This window comes from Galeopterus variegatus, unplaced genomic scaffold, assembly GCF_000696425.1.
Source record: "Galeopterus variegatus unplaced genomic scaffold, G_variegatus-3.0.2 Scaffold2298, whole genome shotgun sequence".
Classification (NCBI taxonomy): domain Eukaryota; kingdom Metazoa; phylum Chordata; class Mammalia; order Dermoptera; family Cynocephalidae; genus Galeopterus; species Galeopterus variegatus.
The window spans coordinates 111,103-118,046 of record NW_007728409.1 but is presented as its reverse complement, the minus strand read 5'-3'; the positions used below and the strand labels follow the sequence as shown (position 1 = coordinate 118,046).

The window sequence follows — 6,944 nt, the reverse complement described above, 5'->3', positions numbered from 1 at the left end:
AAGAAACAGGCAGTTACAATGTAACCAGGGTCCCTACGGGGAGCCCAAGGCACTATGGGAGGCTGAGGAAGGGCCCAGAAAGAGGATGACTTCAGGGATAATAATAATGGGCCACACTGATCAGAGCACTTACTGTGTACCAGGCACTGCTGGATCAATAATGCTGAGGTAGGTAATTATCACCCCCGTCTTACAGAGTAAAGAAACTGAGTTCAGTAACTTGCCCAAGATCTCACAGCTAAGAAGTGGTGGAGCAGGAACCAGGACTTTTAATCACACACAAGAGGGCCTAAGGCAGACCCCAAATTTGGGGAGCTCATCTTTGGGAAGGGTGTGGGCAGAGGAAGCTGAGCAGCTCTAACCCCCAGGAGATGCAGAGCCCCCCCAGTCTTCTGCCCTCCCCTTTGAGCAATGGTTTGGCCTGGGTCAATGAGCCTGGCCAGCTTCCCAGGGGCAGGTCGGGGGGTGGGGGAGATGGCCTGCGGCACCTGGGAGATGACTGCATGGCACTTCCCAGCTGGCAGAGCTGTCTTGGTTCTTTACTACTGCATAACCAGTCACCCGAACACATAGTGGTACAAAACAATTTTATTATGCTCCTGGATTCTGTGGGTCAGGAGTTCAGACAGAGAACGGCAGGGATGATTTGTCTCTGCTCCATGACGTCTGGGGCCTCAGTTAGGAAAACTCAAACAGTTGGAGAGGCTGGATGGCTGAGCTCAGCTGGAACTGTTGACCTCTCCATGTGGCTTGGGCTTCCTCACAACATGGCAGCCTCAGGAGAGCGATTCTTCCTGCCTCTTACATGGTGGCTCAGGGCTCCAACAGCAAGGGTGCCAGGGAACAATATGGAGGTTGCGTGGTCTTTGCTGGCTTAGGGTCTCTTCTGCCACACTCTGTGGGGTGAAGAAGTCATAAATCTGCCCAGATTCAAGGGAAGGAGACATAAACCCCAGCTCTCAGAGGGAGAAGTGTCAAGAATTTGTGGCCATGTTCTAAAACCCCAATTGCCATGGGTTGCCCAACAGCTGGGCATAGGAACACTGCAGGGACCCATCCCTCTATGGCAGATTCAAAACAGCTGAATGAAGGTACAGTCAGTCAGGGTAGGCGCATGACCCACCCTGGCCCACCTAGACTTCCTCTCCCTTTGCCACTGTCCACTTGTGCCTCTCCTTTGACTGTGACATCCTCCCCTAGCATGGTGAAGAGATTGGACCAGGCACTCACAAGACAAGGGCGTAAATCTGTCTCCACCACAGTAGGATGACCTTGAATGAGTCGGGTGACATCCGGGAGCCACAGCAGTGGATATTTCTTCCCTTCCAGAGTTCTGAGGAGGAACAGAAGAAAGGACATATGTGAAAGCCAGACACCCAGGGGACGCTGGTTTCCTTCCAGGGGGAACGTGGTGGGGCAGGGGTGCCACATGCAGGGAGAGGATCTGAGGACCTGACTCACTGGGTATCTCCCAGAGACTTTGCCAGGGTGGCGTGTCTGCACTTGAAGCTGTGGCAGGCACCTCTCGGGCCTGTGGCTCCTGGCTCTAATTACAGCTTTCTGGACATGTTTCCTGTTTGGGAGCTGGCAGGATCTCCTCAGAGGATCCACAGATAATAAGCAGCTGGCTGCAGAGCCTCTATCTATCGGGGCACTGACCTGGGAGCAGGCCCACCTCCAAAAGCAGAAGCCTTCAAAGGTCACCTGGTCTCAGGGCTGCCCCATCACACTTGCACAGGACCACCATCATGGCCAGATTCCCAGTCTCTGCTCGCACAGCTCCAGTGACGGGGAGCTCACCTCCTCATAAGTAGCCTGCTCATCTCTAGACAGCACAGGTAACTAGAAGCACTTCCCAAATCAGCCTGCCTTTAACTCCTAGCTTTGGATCCCCAGGTCCACCAAGAACAAGACAACATGGAACAGAAGAAAGGGCACAGCCTCTGCGTCAGGAAGAACTGACTTTGGTTCGAACTTCGGCTCTGTCCTCTTGAAGCTCTGCAGCCTTGGTCTCTTCGAGCCTCAGTTTCTTCACCTGTAAAATAGAATGATGCCACCTAGTCTAAAGGGAAAGTGGAAGGCCACACGTGTGAAAACGCCTGGCACACAGTACATGCCAAGCACATGCTGTGCCCGCCTCTCCACACACCACATTAGGCGGCTTCCTTAGGCTTAGAGACCACAGATTTGCTCAGATTCAGGCAAGTGACTGGCCTGAAGAACCACTGGTATGTCTGGAGAATCAAGGAGGCAGAAGGCCATCTCCTCGGCCACACAGCGGTGCCTCGTGGCAAGCGAGAGGGACCGGGGGGTCCCTAACTTTTCTGTTTCAACTTCTAGGTGCACCTGAATGTGTACGGATCTACTGAATGAAAAACAAGTAGATGCATGGGTGGGTGGATGGATGGATGGAAAGACAACGAACACTCAGTTTAAATGAGTTTCTAAGTCCTGCCAGGAAACACCCGCCCCCTTTTAATTCCAGCTCTACTGAATGAAGAGGGCTTGGCGGGTTGGGTCCGGGGTGGGGCCTGAGATTCTGCCTTCCTAACCAGCTCCCAGTCGCAGCTGATGCTGCTGCTCTGCAGGCCACGCTTGGAGCAGTTCTGGTAGGAAGTAGACAGCTGACCGATGACACCCTTTGGGAAACATGCTCACGACCAGGATGGGGTCACCTGGCCTGGGAGAGTTCCACAGGAGGTGGAAGGAAAGCACCCTTCCCAGCCCTGGGGTGGGAAGGGTATATAGCACCCCTCCTGACTCCCACCTCTTGGAATTTTCTGCTCTCCATCCTCAGCTTGGGCTCTCTTAGAAATCACGATTTCATTGCAGACAGGGCTGTGGTCCACAAGATCACACCTCCCTACAGTTGCAGTTCGGGCTGTACAGAAAACCCAGTAAATAGGATGAGGTGTGCAGGCGGCCAGGCAGGCCACCCACCCACTACAGGCCTTTCAGCAAGAGGAAGCAGCACTGGGAAGAAGAGACACACACACATGCATGTACCCAGGGCAGGGCCCAACCCCTCCCTGACACACCCCTTCACTGTCAGTCCCATGGCTAATGGTAGCAGAGGCTCAGTTCAGGATTCGGCTCAGGCCCTCACTTGCTGCATGGCCTTAAACATGCCCTCCGCCTCTCTGGGTCTTAGTTTCCCCATCTGTAAAAGAAGATAGTTGGACAAGGACTTGCATAGGGAAGGAATCAACGTTACCTGAGCCACCGATGTATTCATTTATCAATTCTTTCATCTGACAGATATTTGATGAGCAGTTCCTGTGAGCCAGGATCTGACCTCCAGCACAGAACAAGGGAGGAGACAGGACGAGCACGCCTCTGGGGCTGGTCCCACTTCTGCACCAGATGCCTCATCCCTATCTCTTGGTGCCTTCACTACTGCCAACTGCAGGAGCTGGGTGGCATTCTCCCTGCTTTCCAGGTGAGGACACAGAGGCAAGCCCATGCCTCAGGCACTCACACAGCATGGCACCAAAAGACAAGCCGAGTTCTGCTTCTGTGCACTTACCCACAATTTTGCAATCCAGAAACTACAAAGAGCCTATTTTAACTTCGACATGAGAGGAAGCTTAGTGTCACTATGGAAAATAAACTTTATTTGGAGTTACATGGGGTGGGACCGAGCACCGTGGTCTTGTCAGTGCTTGGGGCCTGAAGGTCTCGGCCAGCTTTGGCCCAATGCCTCTCTTTCCCACTTTGAAGATGTGCCCAATCATTCCCACTGCCTGGAAAACTCTCCCTCCTTTCTGCCTCCCCAGATATGCTCGTCTTTCATGGCTTTATTCACCTCTTGAGTCCTCTGGGAAGCTGTTCCCGGCCCCAGTTTCCACTGATCCAGCCTGCAGCTCCTACCCCGGACTGCTGAGCTCTGGGGAGCCAGGTCCTCCCTGGGGCTGTCTGCTGGGTTCCTAAAGCATCTGTCAAGTTGAAAAGGGTCAAGGTGCGACCTGAAGGCCCTTACAGGGGCATCAGGCACAACCTCAGACCCTTGTTCTTTTGGGGAAGAAGGTGAGTCAACAAAGTTAGAAGGCGTTATCTTTCACCTTCTCTCTTTTGCAAGCATCCAGTGGAATTTTCTAGAGGCTTCATGACATGCGACTCCCAACAGATTGAATTCAGAGGCAGGCAGGAGAACCCAGTTGTCTTTTCTGAAGTGAATCACTAAAGAGATTTGCAAAGACGTAAAGCGATGCCACGCTTCTGCTTAAGTTCCTTTGTTTTAGAAGACAGTTATTTTTTATGAAGAATATATTACCTACGTTAATATGTCGTGGTTTTCTCTTGTTGCTCTTAAATAATTAATAAATATTTTATAATTTCTCAGTTTTAATATCTGATATGGTAAATGTCAACAGAGATTTAACAATATTTAACATAAACAAAAGCTCTTTCAGGTCCTCAACAATTTTTTCTAGTATAACAGGGTCCTGAGGCAGCATTTGAGAATTGAAGAGGAAGTGCCCCGCCCACTGCCACTGATTGGACGAGAGGTGGGACCTGACCAACAGGCAGCCAATCCAGAGGCAGGTGGGGGGGGAATAGGCCCTGGCAGGGTGTGAAAAGATCACCAGGGCTGTGGACCTTGAATGGGCAGGCTGGGAGGGACAGGGCCTGGAGAGAAGCCCAGGGGAGAGCTGGGGCCATAGGGCAGCCACAGCTAGAGTAGCAGGGGCTGAGGTCCAGGCCAGACATGCAGAGAGGAAGAAGGGAATATGGGAGCTGGCACAGAAGGGAAAGAAGCAAAGTCAGGGGAGACCGAAGTACGTGAGGGTGATGCAGAGTCTGCAGCTGCAGAGACTTTCTGCTGCTGCCCTGGGTGATCCCTGGCTCCCTGAAGTCCCATGCCACACTCCCAGCCAGTTCTGCCAGCAGCCTACCAGTTGGAGTCACCCAGTTCTCCACAATACGACTCTTTTCCCTGGCCCTCCTTTACTTGGGCTCAGCTAAGCACTTCTGTTCCCTGCCATCCTCAGAGCCCCCCCAAAAGAGCCGTGAGTTCTGTCCTGACTCTGGGGGAGTAGCTGAGCATCATCGTGGGGATGCTGAGTGTAGCTCACGGAGCTCAGAGGGCACACGAGGACTGACATCACCCCGTATGGAAGTGCCTGACACGTGCCATGCCCCCGACAGGTGTGGCTAATATTAGTCTGCTTGCTACTGCCTCAACTGCTACTGTTATTATTAGTGGTGGTATTAATATCACAGCAGGAAATGGTCTTCAAGGTCACAGAGCTTGAGCCCTCGATTTTGCCGAGGGGTAAACAGGAAGGCCAGGAGCAGGTCAGAAGCAGAGCTGGAATCAGCCTACTCTCCTGTCCCACCCAACGCATCCCAGTGATACTATAAGCTCCCTGGGGGCATGGAACAGCCAGCTACATCCACACGCATGCAACTGAGCATTCATTCTCTCTGTTGTTGTTTCTTTGAACACATCCCATGGGCCAGGCACTATGCTGAGTGCTGTATGCCCACAACAGGGCTTGCCCCAAATTGGCTCAATCAATGTTTGTAAATCGATCCTTGGCCTCTCCCATCTGGGTGGACATTGGGAATCCTGGCCAGGGATGGGGGTTGAAAAGGGTTCTATGAGCCATCCCCCCCGAACACCAGTAACCAAAACACAGCTGGTACTCCCAGCGCTCTCATACCCACCACCTGCTCTGAGTTCCTCTGGGGTAAGCAAGGCTTGGATCCTCATCCCCTTAGCAGAGGAGGAAGCAAGTCTCAGAGAGCTTTAGTGCCTGTCTGGGGACACACAGCCCTAGACTGTGGAGGGCTGGGAGCACAGGTCTCTCAGTGCAAGTTGAAGATTCCAGAGTGTGACCAGCTCAGGCAAGTAGACATATTGGGACGTGCCTGATAGTGAGGAGCTGAGAGCAGGGTCTCGAGGGTCTTCTTGAGCAGAGGCAAAGGCAGGGAGTCTCTGTTGGTGTGGGCATTGCAGAAACCAAGCCCCAAGAACGGCCACTTCTACCAACTACTCAGCAGAGCAGCTCCAGCAGCAAATACTTTATGCTTAAATAGCAGGGCATCCATGATAGACGAAGCCCAGCTGTCCTGAGAAGGAAGAAAGATGGAACCTCGGGCCTGGCAGAGCCACCGTCCTAGGCAGGGTGGAGTGTGGAGGAGAGGTGGTGGCTTCTCAGGGAGAGCTCCCCGGGAAAGAGCTCGGAGGGCCAGTGGAGGCACTGCCTGCAGAAGGAGCAGCTTGAGCCGAAGCTGGCCACCTGCAGGCCCCTGGAGAAGAGAGGGCCGGAAGTCCGGGTGGGGAGGAGGCCAGGTCTGACGTGGAGACCCTTCCAACACTCTTCTCACCCTATACTTCTCAGTCCCAGCTGGAGTCACAGTGTGTCTCCCATCTAGATGCAAGGTTCCCTGAAGGCAGGCCCAGGCTGCTCGCTGCCGGATCTGGCACCTGGCCTGGAGCAAACACTCAGTTACTGTGCTGGGTAGGAGATGCTCTGGAAGCAGCGCTGCTGTTGGGAGTGCTAAAAAAGTGTTTTTATATTAGAGTGTCACGGAGGGACTTTGGTTAGAGAACTTACGTCATGAACTTGACAGACCTAAGCAGGACAGGCCCACATGACGTGAATGCCCTGGGCCTTAACCGATCACCTCCTTTTGAGACATTACCATCTGATCTTGGGAGGACTCAGCTGTAACTCTGTGATAAGGACTTAACTGACCACGACAGACCTTGAGCAGAGTATAAGGAACGGAGGCAAAAGCCCCAAATTGCTGCACTCATTGAGCTGCTGGATTGCAGGACGGTGCTGTCGATGAGGTGCTATTTCCTCTGGGAGTTCAAGAAGGGACCCAAGGGGCCGGCCCGGTGGCACACTGGATAGTGCGCCGCTTGGGAAGCGCGGCCGTGCTCCCGCCGAGGGTTCGGATCCCACATACAGACCGGTTCCCGCTCACTGGCT

The 6,944-nt window shown here is 53.3% G+C and overlaps 1 long non-coding RNA gene across 1 annotated transcript; it reads right to left on the bottom strand.

Annotated features, from left to right (window-relative positions):
* Positions 1-580: 580 nt before the first annotated feature.
* LOC103597387 lies at positions 581-3,127 on the bottom strand. The gene is made up of 5 exons (XR_551106.1): positions 3,039-3,127; positions 2,768-2,881; positions 1,964-2,035; positions 1,231-1,333; positions 581-896 (listed from the first exon to the last, which is right to left on the bottom strand). It is a non-coding gene; the product is annotated as an uncharacterized LOC103597387 (long non-coding RNA).
* Positions 3,128-6,944: the final 3,817 nt, after the last annotated feature.